This window comes from Amphiprion ocellaris, chromosome 5 (genome assembly GCF_022539595.1).
Source record: "Amphiprion ocellaris isolate individual 3 ecotype Okinawa chromosome 5, ASM2253959v1, whole genome shotgun sequence".
In the NCBI taxonomy this organism is placed as follows: Eukaryota; Metazoa; Chordata; class Actinopteri; family Pomacentridae; genus Amphiprion; species Amphiprion ocellaris.
Window position 1 is genome coordinate 38,539,075 of NC_072770.1, and position 18,940 is coordinate 38,558,014.

The following is an 18,940-nucleotide window of genomic DNA, read 5'->3' on the forward strand; positions in this document are numbered from 1 at the left end:
AATCACTGTGGTTCATTTTTCAATCCAAAGTCCTGAACTTCCGTGGAACCACAGAGAACTCAGAAATGTCTTCTAATAGTAGAAGGATGGAAATCAAAGATTTTAACCAGTAATAGCATAAAAAAAGTGTCTCCACAAACCACTGATAATTTGTTGTCCCTGTTTTGAGTCTTGTTGGTCATTTCCTCTCATTCTTGTGATTTTGTATCTTGTTTTGATGATCTATTGGCTTGTTTTGTGATTTTGTGTTTCGTTATGCGACTTGAATAATGTACAGATTATTAATATGCACATTATTTACAATTTTTCTCGTTCGTATATTTTTCTGTGATTTTGCTGGTCATTGTCAGTAATTCAACAAAACGGATAAAAAAAAAAAAAAAACTAAAATATCAGTAAATTTACACCAATTTAGTTTTTCACAGTGTTTGGTGATTATTCAGGTAGAAACTTCTGAAAACATTTTTGTGTCTTCAGATCAAACAATGACCTGATTTTAGGTTTTCATTTCAACATTTCAAAACTGTCTTTTACTGAAAAAACACGAGTTTTCATCTGCATCATCTGACTTTTTCACCTCAGTTTCATGTAAAAACTTGTAAAAATCATTTTATGTTAATTAAGACTCTTTAATTTAGTGTATCGGAGCTGTGGAGGTAGAAAACGGTTTGTTTTGTCTAAACGTTCCCGTTGAAAACCTCCTGCTGCTGAGGATGTTGTGGACCATCTGGTGAATCTGATGAGTGAAATACAGCGATGATCATTAATCAGCTGTTAAACTAAACTGATGACATGAAGCTGAGTCAAAGTTTCTGTTGTTTTATTAAAAGAGATGAGTCACCAGTGGTGCTTTTTTTAAAGAACATCAGATGGTAGAACAGATTGTATGCTAAAATCACTGCATTTCCTCAATTAAAAAGCAAATAAAAGCAAAACAAAAGCAAAAAAACTGCTGACGTGTAGGTAATTAATGGCTTTAAAGACTTTGTTTAGATGGAAAATGTCCAATAATGTACCTGATATGTTTTAAAATTGGGATGCATTATCCAGATGTCAAAAAAGATGTCTGTCCAGTTTAGCTAGCTAGGACTCTGATTTCATGTTTCCAACCACATTAAAGTGATGAAGGGAATCTTTGACGCTCTTCTCAGAGTATAAAAACATATTTTACAGTAAATACTGGACCGATAAAGTTGCTGCAACAGTATTTGTACACATCCAGCAGCTGGATTAACTGCGGTTAACAAACCGCTCCATCATGTAGATCAGATCTGAGGATTAATCTGATATGTAACTGCTGTGGAGAGATAAGAAGAAAAACATTTCAGGTCATTTATTGTGGAAAACTGCTGTGTTCGAATGTTAGAGTGATTTTGAGTGAATTTTGTCTTAGCATATCGAGAAACTTCAGTTGTATTTCATTCATTTCAACCATTAATCAATGATTGATTGCCAACTTTTAGTTGGAAAATAAGGAAATAGTTTTAAATTTGCACCCCTAGTTCAAAATGACTTTCTGATGCACTTCTTGTCATTTAATTCTATTTTGGTTGTTGTTGCACAGGAAATTCTGCAAATATTTCACAATAAAGTGTCATTTTGTGTCTCATTTTTGCAGTTTTGTGTCTTGTTTTGGTGAATTTGTGTCTCGTTTTGATGATTTTGAGTCTTGTTTTGGTGATTTTCTGTCTCGTTTTGGCAGTTTTGTGTCTTTTTTGTCATTTTTGTGTTTCATTTTTATGATTTTATGTCTTGTTTTTTGATGTAGTATCTTGTTTTGATGATTTTGTGTCTCCGTTTGATGATTTTGTGTCTCCTTTTTGTGATTTTGTGTCTTTTTTGTGGTTTTGTGTCTCATTTTGATGATTTTGTGTCTCGTTTTTGCTATTTTGTGTCTGGTTTTAGTGATTTTGTGTCTCGTTTTGATGATTTTGTCTCATTTTTGTGAATTTGCATCTCACTGATGATTTCATGTCATTTTTGATGATTTTGTAGCTCATTTTTGCAGTTTTGTGTCTTGTTTTGGTGAATTTGTGTCTCGTTTTGATGATTTTGAGTCTCGTTTTGGTGATTTTCTGTCTCGTTTTTGCAGTTTTGTGTCTTTTTCGTCATTTTTGTGTCTCATTTTTATGATTTTATGTCTCGTTGTTTGATGTATCTTGTTTTGGTGATTTTGTGTCTCATTTTGATGATTTTATGTCTTGTTTGGGTGATTTTGTGTCTGGTTTTTGATGATTTTGTGTCTCGTTTTGATGATTTTGTGTCTCGTTTTGGTGATTTTTGTGTCTCGTTTTGATGATTTTGTGTCTCGTTTTGGTGATTTTGTGTCTCGGTTTGATGATTTTGTGTCTCCTTTTTGTGATTTTGTGTCTTTTTTGTGGTTTTGTGTCTCATTTTGATGATTTTGTGTCTCGTTTTTGCTATTTTGTGTCTGGTTTTAGTGATTTTGTGTCTCGTTTTGATGATTTTGTCTCATTTTTGTGAATTTGCATCTCACTGATGATTTCATGTCATTTTTGATGATTTTGTAGCTCATTTTTGCAGTTTTGTGTCTTGTTTTGGTGAATTTGTGTCTCGTTTTGATGATTTTGAGTCTCGTTTTGGTGATTTTCTGTCTCGTTTTTGCAGTTTTGTGTCTTTTTCGTCATTTTTGTGTCTCATTTTTATGATTTTATGTCTCGTTTTTTGATGTATCTTGTTTTGGTGATTTTGTGTCTCATTTTGATGATTTTGTGTCTCGTTTTGGTGATTTTTGTGTCTCGTTTTGATGATTTTGTGTCTCGTTTTGGTGATTTTGTGTCTGGTTTTTGATGATATTGTGTTCCTGTAAGTTCCGTTGTTGGTCTGGATGTGGTTTATAAGATGAACATGATGTGGAGACACTGAGTTATTGATCCGAGATGAGACAATCTGTCGTTTCCTGCCAACTTTAACGTTGTTAATTCTGACAAGACAAACAGGGAACAGATTTAAATCAGTTTTCTGTTTTCAGGTAGAAATAGAAACTTCTCACCTGGATGATGATTTTCTGAGCTTCTGTTTATTAGAACAGCTGCTGTTTTTCTACAATCCTGTTTTTGTTTTTATATTTTCAGTCCCAGCGGTGGAATCAAACCTCGTCTGTTTACTGCAAAAACATCCTCCAACAAATAAATAAACCTGTTTTCTGGGTCACAGAAGTGGATCAGCTGAGAATAAAATAATAAAAATAATCATAAAAAAGTCCTTCAGAGGTTTATTTATCATCATGAAGAAAATCAACCTTTTATTTTGAAGGTCAGGAAACAAACAATTGTTTTGTTTCATTTCCTTCTTTTGTTTAAATAATAATATATTTTATATTTATGCAGCACTTTCAATGTTGATGAGGCGAAATAAAAGCAACAATTAGGCTGAAATATATTTTTAGAATTTCTACAAACACTTTTGTCTCCTCGTCTTATTGTCTTTTCTGTCTCATGTTTCGTGTCTCTTTGTGATTGTTTTATCTCGTCTGTCATTTTTACCTCCTTTTCTGTCTTTTTTTGGTCTTGTTTTTTTTTTTTTTCCTCTTTTACATTATCTCCTCAAACAGTCGATTTGCTGCTGTGTTTCAAATCTGATGTGTTTTATGTTGTTTCTCAGTTTTAGATGATTTTCTGACTTCTCGTTTCTCTTTTTTCAGGATTTTTTCCAGTGATGTCGCCGTGTCCTCAGGTCTGAGCCGTCAGTTTGGTGAGTCAGTCATTTTTTTAATATCACAGCATTTCCATGACAACGGTAGTAAACAAACACAAGTCTGCAAAAGAAAACTGGAGGAAAAAACACGACAGCTGCAGAGACGGGTGTTGGAGGATCAGATTAAAGAGTTTAGAGGACAGCAATCCTCTGGGAAAATGAAAATATCTGCTTTCACAGAACTTCTAGAAGTCCCTGTTATATTCTGAGAGGTGGAATAAAAATTAAAGAAAATATTCTCTCTAGAGGAAGTTATACTTTAAGATTTGTACGACTCTGATCTGACTAAAACTAAATTAAACAGCTAGAAGTCAAACAGTGAAATCTGTAGAAGTGACAGAAGTCGCTTTGAAAAAATTTAATTAAATATTTAACGTCCAAAAAATCTGAAAATATTCAGATGTCCCCAAAAATAATTTCAAATATTAAAATATTGAAAAAATATGAAAATAATGAAAAATAATATCAGGACTATGTCTGAAAAAATTACAAAAGTGTCTCAAATATAATAATATTTCTAACAAGAAGAATAAAATGTGTGAAAATATTATTACAGTTCTCAATAAATATTAATATGGCAATTAAAAATGATTTTAAATACATTTTTAAATAGTACAAATAATTAATAAAATTTCTGAAAAATATTAAAAATGTCCCCCAAAACTAATTTCAGATATTAAAATATCATGAAAATAGAAAAATATCTGAAATTTACAGAAACTCTCAAAAAATGTCAGGAAAATATCTGAAAATATTACTAAAACGTCTCAAATATAATAATATTTCTGACAAGAATGATAAAAATGTGTGAAAATACTCAACAAATATTAATATGCCAATTAAACATAATTTTCTAAATAAGTAGTAAATAAAAACATTAATAAAATGCCTGAAAAATTATGAATATATCTGAAAAAATAATCAAATATCTGACAATATCAATAAAATGTCAGAAAATAGTCAGCCTGAAATAATTAAGAAAATGTTTACAGAAAAAAAATACCTCACAGATATTAATGTGCCTTAAAATATTATTAAAGTATCAGGAAATATTAATGTTTATTCAAATATTAACAAATTATCCAAATATATTAATCGATCTGAGTGTTTTAAATTAAATAAAATGAACAAAACTGCAGTAAAAGATCAGAAAATATGAAAAAGGCCCAAAATAATAATGATTCTAAATTTTAAATACATTTTTAAACAATAAAAATATTAATAAAATGTCTTAAAAAATATAAAATGTCCCAAATTAATATTAAAATATCCTTTATTATTAAATATACAGTATTACTAAAATATAAATATTTTACAAAAAATATTCCTTAAATGTCTGAAAAATATGAATATATCTGAAAATATGAATCAAATGTCTGACAATATTAATGTCTGAAAATAAAAATAAATGTATTTATTTTGTTTTAGAAAACTAAATAAAAATAAATAGATGTATTCATTGTAAAAATAAATAAGAATAAAAAATATAAAATAATAATATAATGTTTACATTCCCAAAAATACCCAACAGATACTAATATGCCTTAAAATAATATTAAAATATCAAGAGATATTACCACATGTATGGAGATATTAATAAATTATCCAAATATATTAAGAGATCTAAGTGTTTTAAATGAAATAAAATGAACACAACGGCCATAAAATGTCAGAAAATATCAAAAATACTAATAAAATGTCCAGAAATATGAACTTTTCCAGTTTATTGTTGATTCTGTGGAAATCTGAGATGTTAATTTCACCAGGAATTTATCCAGGAATAATTAAATGACGAAGATCTGCAGTTTATTTCCAGTTAATCAGATTTTTAAACATCATTTATTCAGATTAATGGACTCAGTGTTGAGCTACTGGACGTGTGAATTTAAAACTGTGCAGCTTTTATTTCTGCTGTGAAAAGTCTTTGTTGCATTTTTAAAACTGCAATCATCTTTGACGAGTTTCTTCCGTTTGTTTTCCTGATTCTTCTCTTTGCTGAACCTCCTCGATGTGAAACTTTTCCTGCTTTCATTTCACCTTCCATCGTCTTTCTGCCTCGTCTTATTTCTTCTCTGCTCAGAAGCCAATTATCAGGCCTCAGAAACTCCTCGTGTCTGCACAGAAATCAGATGGATTTGGGTCAAACTCTTCATTTTTAAGTCCAGAACTTTGTTTCTGTGCTGCTGTTGATGTTTTAAAGTGACGAATCAAAGCCAGTCGTGAACTTGGATTAAGTCCTTAAGACACATTTCCAATTAGCAAACACAAAAACCAGAAATGTGCCCCAGTTCGGCACTAAACGGGACGGATTATCTCCTCTTCTGATAAACCCAGCATCAGAAATGAGACTTCTGCCTCTTTTTTATTCCAGCTGCTCTGTTGAACGTTTTCCATCCATCCATCCATTATCTATACACCGCTTAATCCTCACTAGGGTCATGGGGGGGGGTGGAGTCTATCCCAGCTGACTCAGGTGAAGGCAGGGGACACCCTAGACAGGTCACCAGTCTGTCACAGGGCTACATACAGAGACAAACAATCACTCTCACATTCACACCTACGGGCAATTTAGAATGATCAATTAACCTCAGCATATTTTTGGACTGTGGGAGGAAGCCGGAGTACCCGGAGAAAACCCACGCATGCACAGGGAGAACATGCAAACTCCATGCAGAAAGATCCCGGGAAAGCCGGGACGCGAACCAGGGATCTTCTAGCTGCAAGGCGAAAGTGCTAACCACTACACCACTGTGCAGCCCCTCTGTTGAACGTTTTGTTCATTTTATTTATTTATGCAAAATGACCACAAAGAGATGCAAAATGACTAAATTCAGACAGAAAATATTGAAAATGAGACACAATGATGACCAGAATGGAGCTAGAAATTATCACTGAGACAAAATGACAACAAAGAGAATCAAACTAGTTAAAGTTAGATGGAAAATGTCCAAAATCTGACATGAAAACAACCAAAACTGAACAAAAACAACCATAAAGAGGCTCCAGTTGACCACAAAGAGACATGAAATCATCATGAAGAATGGTTACAAAGAGATGAAAAACAATCGAGATGACTAAAACTGGACAAAAAATGACCACAAAAAGATTCAAAATGACCACAAAGAGACATTAAATGACCAATATGGGGCTTAAAATGAAACAATGAGATGCAAAATGAGTAAAATCAGACAAAACATGCACTAAATGTGACTTAAAACAACTAAAATTGGACAAAAACAACCATAAAGAGGCTCCAAATCATTTTGTCTCATATTGTTAATCTTGTGTCTCTCTGTGGTCATATATATTATTTATTTACATACATCTCTTAATGGTTGTTTTTGCTCCATTTTGGTCATTTTGTGTCTCATTTTCAACCTTTCGTGTCTGATTTTAGTCATTTTGCATCTGTCTGTTGTCATTTTATGCCTCATATTGATCATTTTGTGTCTCTTTCTGGTCATTTTTAATCTTTTTATGGTTGTTTCTTGTCCAGTTTTGGTCATTTTGTGTCACATCTTGGTTGTTTTTCATCTCTTTGTTACCATTCTTCATGTTTTTGGTCATTTTGGTCACATTTTGATCATTTTGTGTCTCTTTGTAGTCGTTTTGCGTCCATTTATGACTTTTTTTGTCCAGTTTTTTTACTGTGTCATATTTTGGACATTTGGTGTCTGATTGTAACTATTTCGCGTCTCTCTGTGGTCATTTGTAATCTTTTAATGGTTGTTTTTGTTCCATTTTTGTCATTTTGCATCATATTTGGTGCATTTTTTTGTCTGATTTTAATCATTTTACATCTTCTTGTTGCCATGTTGTCTCCATTTTTGCCCTTTTTTGTCATTTTGTGTCCCATATTGTTAATCTTGCATCTCTCTGTGGTCATATTTAACCTCTTAATGGTTGTCTTTGTTCCATTTTTGTCATTTTGCGTCTCATTTTCAACATTTCGTGTCTGATTTTGGTCATTTTGCATCTGTTTGTGATCATTGTGGTCCCTTTGTGGTAGTTTCCTTGGTCTGATTTTGCCATTTTGTGTCTCTATATGGTTGTTTTTTTGTCCAGTTTTGCTCGTTTTGCGTCACATCTCAATAGTTTTTCATCTCTTTTAAACCATTCTTCATGTTTTTGTGGGCGTGTATCCACTCAGTAAATGTTAGTTTTACCTTGCAGTTTCCATGATGTTAAAAGTTGCGTTTAAAGGTAGTTTGTTCCTCCTGCCACCAAAAATAACAGATTAATCCTGCAAGCCTGCTGCTGTGGAGCTGTTCGGTTGTAAAACTGCTGAAAATTTGAGAGGACATCGACTAAAGAATCCACCTGAAAGCTGTTGTTCTTTCAGTATTTAGAGTTTTTTTTTTTTGAGAATTCTTGGTGATTCTACTGTGTTTTTATCTACTAAATATGCAAATGAAAGCCGCTCTGTGCTGTGAGGATGAGAGAGGAATAAAGATAGCTAAATGAATCCCAGAGTGTGGAGGTCAAACAGGTCCAACAGCAGCAGGAAATGAGATCTTACTGAAAACCGCCACTTCACTCGACCTCAGCATCCAAAATGATACCTGAATCTGTGACGTGCAGCAAAAATAACCAGGTCTGAGCTGAAAAATGCATCTTTTTGTGGTCATTTTGCGTCTCTTTCTGCTTGTTTTTGTTCCATTTTCGTCATTTTGTGTCACATTTGGTACATTTTATGTCTGATTTTAGTCATTTGGCATCTCCTTGCGGTCATTTTGAATCATTTTATGGTTGTTTTTCGTCCAGTTTTGATTGTTTTGTGTCACATTTGGTGCATTTTTTTTGTTTGATTTTAGTCATTCTGCATCTCTTTGTTGCCATTTTGATGCTTTTATGGTATTTTTTGGCCCCTTTTTGTCATTTTGTGTCTCATATTGTTAATTTTGCATCTGTCTGTGGTCAATTTATATCACTTTGTGGTTGTTTTTGTTCTATGTTGGAGGCTTTGTGTCACATTTTGGGCATTTTCTGTCTGATTTTAGTCATTTTCCATGTGTTTGTGGTCATTTTTTTCCCCCTTTTGCTATTTTGCATCTCAAACTGTAAAGTTTGTGTGTCTTTACTCTTATTTCTGTCCAGTTTTGGTCGTTTTGTGTCACAATCTGGGCTGTTTTTCATCTCTGTATAGCCATTCTTCACATTTTTGGTCATTTTGGACCCATGTTGTTAACGTTGCGTCTCTCTGTGGTCATTTTTAATCTCTTAATGGTTGTTTTTGTTCCATTTTGGTCATTTTGTGTCTGATTTTCAACTTTTCATGTCTGATTTTAGTCATTTTGCATCTGTTTGTTGTCATTTTATACCTCATATTGATCATTTTATGTCTCTTTGTGGTCATTTTGCACACAAGTTAAACAGCAGATGGAGTTATTTCATGATCAGCCCAACTCGACTCTCGATGGTTAAACAGACGTCTTATTAATGACAGTAAGGGGAGATTTTAAACATAAATACGGCAAATAAACTGAAAGTTCTTCCTCTATCCTGACTCTTGGTTTCTACAGTCAGATGAAGTGATTCATAGTTAAGGTTTAGAGAACCACCACAAGATGAGACGTCTGAGAAGAACTTCCACTGTGGACGTTCTGCTAAAGTCTTCATGCGGATCACAAAACCACCGTTAGCTCACCAGGAGGACGGAGATTTCTATTTTATGTGCCTGGATTTTTTCCACAGATCAAACCAAAGTAAAAAGATGTGTGGAAACAGTCGGTTCTCAGCCAGATGACTCATTAGGAAAATAGCTTTAACATATGTTTGATCCTAGCTGCCTGAGACTCATGCTAACGATGCTAAGTTAAGGTTTTTGACTGCTAACAGGCTGGAAGCTAAAGGGTTCTGTTTGCAGGTCTGTTCAGGAGCAGCAGGACTCTGGTTACATTTTTCTAACAAAATTCAAGATAAAGTGATGAAGTCTTGTTCAGCTAGCTAAGTAATATAAGCGAAGCTGGGATTATCACATGCTAACAGGCAGAGACGCTGCTAACAATGCTTATTCTGATATCAAATTGCTGTTAATTACAAGATTAATACCGTTGCAGCAATATTTAAACTAAAGTGATGAAGTATGCAGTTGTTGTTTAGCTAGCTGCCTGAGACTAATGCTAGGATGCTAAGCTAGGGTTTTCAGCTGCTAATACAAGCTCAAGGCTAAATGTGTCTGTCAGCAGGTGTGTTTAGAAGCAGCAGGACTCTGACTGCATTTTTTTAAACAAAATTCAAACTAAAGTGACGAAGTTTGCAGATGTTGTTTAGCTAGCTACCTAAAGCTCATGCTAACGATGCTAAGCTATTATTTCCAAAAGGCTAATACAGGCTTTAAGCTAAATGTGTCTGTCAGCAGCTGTGTTTAGAAGCAGCAGGACTCTGGTTAAATTTTTCTAACAAAATTCAAAATAAAGTAATGAAATGTGCAGATGTTGTTTAGCTAGCTGTCTGAGACTCATGCTAACGATGCTAAGCTTGCATTTTCAGCTGCTAATGCAATCTGGAAGCTAAATGTGTCTGTCAGCAGATGTGTGTAGAAGCAGCAGGACTCTATATTTTTCTGACAAAGTTCAAACTAAAGTGATGACATTTGTAAGTTTTGTTTAGCTAGCTAGCTAGTTAAAATAAGCTAAACTGGGATTATCAGATGCTAACTCGGGCAGTAAGTGGTTAAAAATGGCTTTTTCTGCTGTATTAAACTTTTTAAACCACTGGATTATCGATTGTAAACGCACCCGACTGTTGGTTCAGGAAATTGTTTGAAATTTGTGTCTTATTTTCTACAATTTAAAGTCTTTGTAGGAGCTTTTTTTAGCCAAATTTCTACACTTGAACAGTGTAGGGCACAATTTCTAATTTCTTGAATGCTTTTCAGTGGTAAGATGTCGAGTGACTTCTTCACGTTTCTCCTTTGTGGCAGTAAATCTTTTTTCATGTGTAAAATTGCAAATTTCTAGTTTTTTCTATCTACATTATAGCATCTGTGCTAACAGCGGCTAATAAAGCTAACAGCATTTAACATTAAACACCTCTAAATGAAACAAAAACCCAGAACTTGACCCTAAAAACCCTCCTGCGAACAGTAACGGAGCATAAAGCAGCAGCGGCAGGAATGAACGCAGCATTTTGATTAATGACCGCTCAGCCAATCGGGTTAATGGATCCCGTTATCGGCAGTCATGTCAGGATCTGGGCCGGATAATAATGACCGCTCTGGTTCTGGGGAGCCTCTAATTCAATAAAGAGTCCATTACTTCCTGCCTGCCTCGGCTCGTCTTCCATCACTGCAGCGTCATTCAATTAGTTTACTGCTGCGAGTGTTAATTAAGAAACAAGAGAACCAAAGCACAAAGTCAAGAATACACGTAGAAACCTGACATAAACAAGAAATAACACGTAGAAACTAGACATAAACAAGAAATAACACGTAGAAACTAGACATAAACAAGAAATAACACGTAGAAACTAGACATAAACAAGAAATAACACGTAGAAATTAGACAATAACAAGAAATAACATGTAGAAACCTGACATAAACAAGAAATAACACACAGAAACCTGACATAAACAAGAAATAACACACAGAAACCTGACATAAACAAGAAATAACACACAGAAACTAGACATAAACAAGAAATAACACGTAGAAACTAGACATAAACAAGAAATAACACGTAGAAATTAGACAATAACAAGAAATAACATGTAGAAACCTGACATAAACAAGAAATAACACACAGAAACCTGACATAAACAAGAAATAACACACAGAAACCTGACATAAACAAGAAATAACACGTAGAAACTAGATATAAACAAGAAAAAATAGTGTTTTTGAGCAGGTTTGAGGATTGTAAGTGAAGATGTTAGATTTAGGTTTTTGCTCTTTATGTGACATTAATTGTCAAATAAAAGCTAATAATGCTGTTATTTTTTGGAAAAATCTCCACTTTTTCTTTGTAATGCCGCCTTAAATGTCACTATATTCAATTGCTGTTGTTTTGCTGCCAGTGTTTCTTTCTTTTCATATAAAGCAACCAAATGTGAAAAAAGTTCCTCAGAATCGGCTGATTTTCTTTAATCTACAATAACTTCAGTATATTTTACAAAGTTCTACCTTCATATGATGGATATTTTCAGAGTTTCACGTCCTTCAAGTACATTTTTTAAGTGTTTTTTTCCCCAACGTTTTTACAGGAATACATCAAATTTTCAAGGATTTCTCTGTTAAAAGCTGCTTTTATTGACAGTTTCAAATTAAATTATGTTCTGTCAAAGTTCTCCTGTAGATTAAAGATAGAAAATGAAAACTGTGGGATTTTTTTTTCTTATCAAGCAGAAAAAACACCAGTTAAAATTTCTTGTGATTGCAGCTACCATGCTAGCCATTGTGGATAAAATAGTACTTTTTTCATTTTAAGGCTAGAAAATTAAACAAATGTTAACTGTAGTTCAAATTTAGGTGTCCCACAATGATCGGCTATGGAAATAATAAGGATTTTAATGAATAATTTTATTCTTATAGAATTTTTTTTTTTTTAAAAATCAGAGCGTTTTACAGACTAGACAAAAAAGAAAACACAACTGAACAGACAAACGGAAAGAAAATGGAGGATAAAACCATAAACACAAGGCCAAAAATACTAGTAATAGTACATAAATATGTACAAAAAAAAATAAGTCTTCTTCCTGAAGGGGGCGGGGCCTGCAGCAGCTCATTTGCATTTAAAGCTATTGACACTGAAACAGCCTGTTGTGGAGAAATCAGTCTTTTTTTTGTATTTTTCAGCTGAAAGACACATTCTGGGGACACGAGACACCTTATTAATGATTAATTTGCTGGAAAGTGACACAAAAACTGAAATGATGTAAATAAAATTGAAAGTAATGAGTAAAAAAAATCCAAACTTGTATGTTATGCACATAATGAGTTGGAGCTCTGCAAAGGCGTCACGTTAATTCTTAATTTTAGATGCAGCTCACGTTTGTTGTTTTGCTAAATAAATACTTAAATTCCCTTTAATATTTAAAACATGGAGAGAGAAAAACAAGCTGTCATGCTTTAGATTTCCCAAAAGGAAAGTATTCTGTCTTTAAATATTTCTCAGATCAATTTCAAAGGCCTCTAAAACCAAAATGAAGGTGAATTTAAGATAAGATAAGATAAAGTTCTTTATTTCTCCCCACTCCAGGGGAAATTTACATTGTTACAGCATTTTGGAGAATATCTCCCTTTAAAATGCAGAAGAATCTCCTGTGGAGCCTCTGATTGTGTCTGAGGAGCTTCACCAACAGGAAAATATTCATCAGACGGTAATAAAATCTGGATGTTTTGGTCCCGTGACCTTCGCTCAGACTCTCATCGTGATTTATAGACGACAGCAGAATAAATATTTAGCCGTCATGAAATGAGAGCCACTGCAGTCAAGACCAGGGCAGTTAGAGGAGATTACCCAGTAAACTGCCCCGCCACACTCCAATATCACGGTAACTCTGGTTTTCAGTGCCTGTGATCCAGATGACTCGGAGTCGAGGCTAATTTAAGCTCCGGTCCGGCCTATAAAAACCAGATCCTGTCTGGTGACGACTGAAACCTCACCTCCGATAGCAGCTGTGAGTCCAACAGCCGTCACATCTGATGAAGTTTCATTGTTTAACGAGCCGTGAGGAGGAGCGTCTCCGATACAGTAAAACTCATGAATGGGCGGCAGTAGTTAGAATATAATGCCAAAGTTGAAGTATTAATACTCTGTTCTCTATATTAGCTCTCAGGCAGCATTCTGAAGATACTTTCCAAGGAAGATAATTCAGAATTTACCTTTCAGGACCAACTAAAGCTCAAAATACCCAAATAAAGTTCAGTGAAAGAACGTTTGGGTTCATATTACAACTTTGTTAACCTACATCGCCATGGTAAAAGAACCAATAGGAAAAAAAAGGCATCATAGGCATATGTCAGAACTAGAGGTAGACCGATATATCGGCCGGCCGATATTTTGGGCCGATATATGGACTTTTTTCAATATCGGCCATCTGCCGATATTTACAAATAAAAAGCCGATTTGTGATCAGGCACCCGTACGGGCAGCTGCCTCGACCGCTTTTCCCTTAGAAGGACCCCCGGCACTCAGAGAGCGGAGCATGAGCGGAGCGAGTGAGCCAGGCAACAACAAGCCTAACCCTAACCACTTTCAGGTTAGTTTTTAATTGTATTTTTTGTAAACTTTAAGTATTTTCTTTATCTTATTGTACTTTTTCACTTTTTGTGTTCAATAAATGTTAGAGTTCTACTAGTGTATTTAATTTATAATATATACATGCATATACTTTTAGTGTTTAAATTGCCTTTTGTAATAGATGTGCTTTAAAAAAAAAAAGGATATCGGCCTTAAAAATCGGCTTCTACAATCGGCTTTAGATATCGGCCATCGGCTGAAAATTTTTTTAAAAAATCGGTATCGGCATCGGCCTTTGAAAATCCCATATCGGTCGACCTGCAGTCAGAACCCATTAATGACCATAGAAGTCTTTGTCATGGTGCCCCTTTGCTAGTTAAACCCCCACAATCCTCTCTGCTAAGCCGTCCTGGTCAATTCCAGTTTGTCTTAAACACCTGAGCTCTGGTTGAAGGTCATTAACTGCCACAGAAGTCTTTGTCATGGTGCCAATTTACTAGCAAAACCGCCACAATGCTCTCTGCTAGCCAACATAAACTTCCTGTAGTCTTTGTCTCAGACACGAGCTCTAATCAGACGTTCTTAAATACCACATCTCATCCTTTTTCATGCCTCTTTGCCAGCTAAATTCCCACAATCCTCTCTGCTAAGCTGTCCTGGTCAATTCCAGTTCATCTTAAACACCTGAGCTCTGGTTGGAGGTCATTAAGCATCTCAGAAGTCTTTGTCATGGTGCCAGTTTACTAGCTAAACTCTCACAATGCTCCCTGCTTGGCAATATGACCTAGTTGGAGGCCATTAAGAACCACAGAATTCTTTGCCATGTGTGTTTTTGCTAGCTAAATACCCACAATGCTCCGTGCTAGCCAGCATGAACTTCCTGTGGTCCAAACAATCACTTCCTCTGGTTGCTACAGTGTGAAACATAGCAACCCTAACCTAGAGGCTAATCAGTTTATATATTTTTAATTGCTTAAATAATTAATTGCAATTAATCAGTTTTAGTGGTTCATCATTAACATCCCAATAAATAACTAATAAGGCAGACGAAGAGGGAAATGCACGACAGAAAAATTATTGTAGATTACCTGTAGTACCTGGTTGTGCCACCAGGTGGAGTCTCTAAATGTTTAATGAGGTGGAATTACAGGTGTGTTTGCTGACTGCCCATAATGGTCCAGAAAACGAGCGCACCTCCCTGCTAAATAACTGCTAACTGTGCCAGTTCTGTTGAGGAACTCTGCAGCATCAAGTTGGAAAAAGGTGTTTGTCCGGTTTAGCTAGCTAGCTGAGGCTCACGCTAACGATGGTAAGCTATTAATTTTCAAAAGCTAATACAGGCTGTGTCTGCAAATGTGTTTCAGTGAGCAAGGACTTTGATTACATTTTTGAACAAAATTCATATTAAAGTGATAAAGTATGTAAGTGTTGTTTAGCTACCTACCTGAGGCTCATGCTAACAATGCTAAGCTACACTTTTCAAACATTAACACAGGCCATGAGCTGAGTCAGGAGAGACTGTGCTAACTTTTAGGATTCTGATTACTTGTTTCCAACAACATTCAAACTAAAATGATGAAGTTTGCAGATGTTGGTTAGCTAGCTGTCTGAAACTCATGCTAATGATGCTAAGCTATTATTTCAAAAGGCTAGTATGAACTGGAAGCTAAATGTGTCTGTCAGCAGATGTGTGTAGAAGCAACAGGGCTCTGATTACATATTCCCAATAACTTTTAAACTAAAGTGATACAGCGTTTAAATGTTGTTTAGGTAGCTAGCTGAGACTCGTGCTAACGATGCTAAGCTAGGATTTTCAACTGCCAACACAGACTGGAAGCGAAGTGTATGTCAGGAAATGTGTTTCAGAGCACAAGGACATTGATTACATTTTTAAAGCAACATTCAAACTAAAGTGATAAAGTGTGTAAGTTTTGTTTAGCTAACTACTTCAGACTAATGCTAATGATGCTAAACTATCATTTTCAAAAGGCTAACACTGGCTGGAAGCTAAATGTGTCTGTTAGCAGATGTGTTTAGAAGCTCAAGGACACTGATTACATTTTGCCGCCAACATTTAAACTAAAGTGGTGAAGTGTGCAGATGTTGTTTAGCTAGCTACGACACTAATGCTAATGGTGCTAAGCTATTATTTTCAAAAGGGTAAAACAGAAAACAATCTTTCCACAACACGGAGGGAACAGTTCCTCCTGTGATTCTGTTCCTGGTTTTATTTCCTCGTGTGGCTGCCAGCAGGAAACCCACTGATGAAGGAGAACCTGGATGAAGTCTTCTCTTCTTCTAATTGAGACCCTGAAGATTTGATCCGTTTTCCCAAATTATAGTCCTCCTCCTCGGTGAGATTACTGCTGGGAGATCTGTTCTGAAGAATCTGGAGAGGAAAATACAATAAACAGTGTTTGTAGAACAACAGCAAACATCCGTCCAGACCAGCGGGAGTTCTTCAGCCTCTCCGCCAAACCTGATGTTAGTTTAGTTCAGGTAGAATGCAAGAAAGTAACGGAGACGCTGCGATGCTTCACGTCTTCTAGGATAGTTTTTGTTTTCAGTCCTCAGCAGCTGATCTCACGTCCAAAGCTGCTTTAAATATTCTCAGAGTGATGTTTGAATCCTGTCTGACCGTTTGTTTTCTCATTTATGAGCCTGAGAGACGACAGAAATGTTCCATCGTCTGTTTCATAACTTGCAGTGAATATAAAACCCTCTAATAAAACTGCTGTTTCTGTGTTTTTGTATTCTGAATGCGACTTTTACCCGCTGGGCTCCACACATTTAAAGTCCCTGTGCACCGAACACAGAGAAAACACAGAAAACAGAAAACACAGAACACACAGGAAACAGAGGAAACAGAGGACAGGAAGCTCTCATCATAAACAGAAAGTGGGTCGAGGCAACAGAGAGAAAAAAACAAGAAACAAAAGAATTCAAATCAGCGCTGATTAAATGAGAGTTGATAGTAAAGCAGTGGAGATATTTACATGTTGGAGCTTCACTGACTGTTTATTAAAACACCTGGTTGATGTTTACAGCATTAAAACACTTGGTGTGTGGTGATTTAGCATCTTTGCATTGTAATTTGAAATTACAGTGATTTTATCATAATTTCATGGTGATTTAGCATCTTTTTCTCTATGCAGAGATTTTGCGCCTTTTTGTTGTGATTTCAAGCCTCTGTGGTGATTTTGCATGTTTGTGTTGATTTTGCATCTCTTTTGCAGTGATTTTACATATTATTTATTGTGATTTTAAATCTTTATGCAGTGATATTGAGTCTTTTGTGGTGATTTTGCTTAATTTGCGCTGATTTTACATCCTTTCATTGTGTTTTTAAATATTTTTGCAATGATTCCGTGTTTTTAATGGTGATTTTGCATCTTTTTGTTGTGATTTCAAATCACCTTGCAGTGAGTTTGTGTTGTTTTTGCAGTGATTTTGCATCTTTTCATTACGATTTTAAATCTTTTTCTGGTGATTTTGCATTATCTTGCAGGGATTTTGAGTATTTAAGGGTGATTTTACATCTTTTGGTTGTGATTTGACATCTTTTTGCAGTGTGTTTTTATTGTGACTTATTGTTACCCCATTATTAACCCCAACCCCACTCAGGGAAAACTGGAATCTGATTGTAGAAATGAAAGTGTCGGGTCGGTGCAGCTCGTTGGGCAGGATTTAGATCAACTGTCAGGTCTGGAGGATGTTCAAGCTGCAGAAAGATCTCTGGGATTATTTAAAAATAGAATCGGTTTTATGCAGCTCAGGAACAAACGAGATCATTCCTCTGTAGAAACGGTTTTATTTTTTTTTATTTCAAATGAGTGACAATGTTTTCGTTGGATTTCACATCTTTTTACAGTAATGTCACATCTTTTAGCGGTGATTTTACATTCTTTGGCTGCAATTTCAAATCTGTGTGCTGTGATTATAAATCTTTTGGTGGTGATTTTTCATCTTTTTGTGGCAACTACATGTATTTGTTGTGATTTCAAATCTTTCAGGGGTGATTTTAAATCTTTTTGCTGTAATTTTAGATCCTTTTGTGGTGATTTTGCTTCCTTTCATTGCGTTTTTGTATCTTTTTGGTGCAAATTCACATCTTTTTGTTGTGATTTCAAATCTTTTGTGGTGATTTTGCACCGTTTTAGGATGGTTTTGCATCTTTTCGTGGTGTTTTTGCATCTTTTCATTGATTTCAATTCTTTTCATTCTTTTCTTTTTTGTGGTCATTTAAAATTTTTTGTTGCCATTTTGCATCTTTTCATTGTGATTTCAAGTCTTTTGGGATGATTTTTTTAAACTTTTGTTGTGATTTTGCATCTTTTCATTGTGATTTCAAGTCCTCTTGTGGTGATTATTGATCTTTTTGCAACAATTTAGCATCTTTTTGTTGTGATCAGAAATCTTCTTGAGACGATTTTTCATCTTTTCCATCATTAAATTCTTTTTGTGATGATTTTGCATCTTTTTGTTGTGATTTCAACTCTTTTTGTGATGATTACAAGTCCTTGTCATCTTTTTGTTGATTTCAATTCTTTCTGTGGTGATTTTGCATCTTTTTGTTGTAATTTAAAATCTTTTTCCAATAATTTTACATCTTTTTGTGGTGATTTTGCTTCTTTTACTGGTGATTTAAAATCTTTTTCCAGAAATTTCAGATCTTTTTGTGGTGGTATTTCAGGTCTGGAGGATGTTCAAGCTGCAGAAAGATCTCTGGGATTATTTAAAAATAGAATCGGTTTTATGCAGCTCGGGAACAAACGAGATCGTTCTCTGTAGAAACTGTTTATTTTCTTTTAAATTGTAATTCATATGGGGACAGAAGAGTGGAACTTTCAGACCTTCATCCATTCTCGTCTCTAATTCCCTGAAGCTTCGCCTCCGTTTGGAATCAAATGGTTTTGGAGGCGGTTTGTGTTCCGATGTGTGTGTTTGTGTTTCTCTGTTGGCCGGTCCAGTGTGTGTTTATCCTTTTAGATGCTCCAGTCCGAGTCAGCCTTTTCTCAGAGTGAGTGAGTGAGTGAGTGTC

General features: G+C 35.0%; 1 protein-coding gene across 5 annotated transcripts in view; it reads left to right on the forward strand.

The window, feature by feature from the left end:
- Positions 1–18,940, forward strand: part of LOC111567141 (poly(rC)-binding protein 4-like) — a 145,777-nt gene that overhangs the window by 50,229 nt on the left and 76,608 nt on the right. For all 5 annotated transcript variants that reach the window (XM_055010601.1, XM_035947168.2, XM_055010602.1 and 2 more), the window contains exon 3: positions 3,665–3,714. The gene's annotated coding sequence lies outside the window, so the exon portion shown is untranslated. The remainder of the gene's footprint in view (positions 1–3,664; positions 3,715–18,940) is intronic.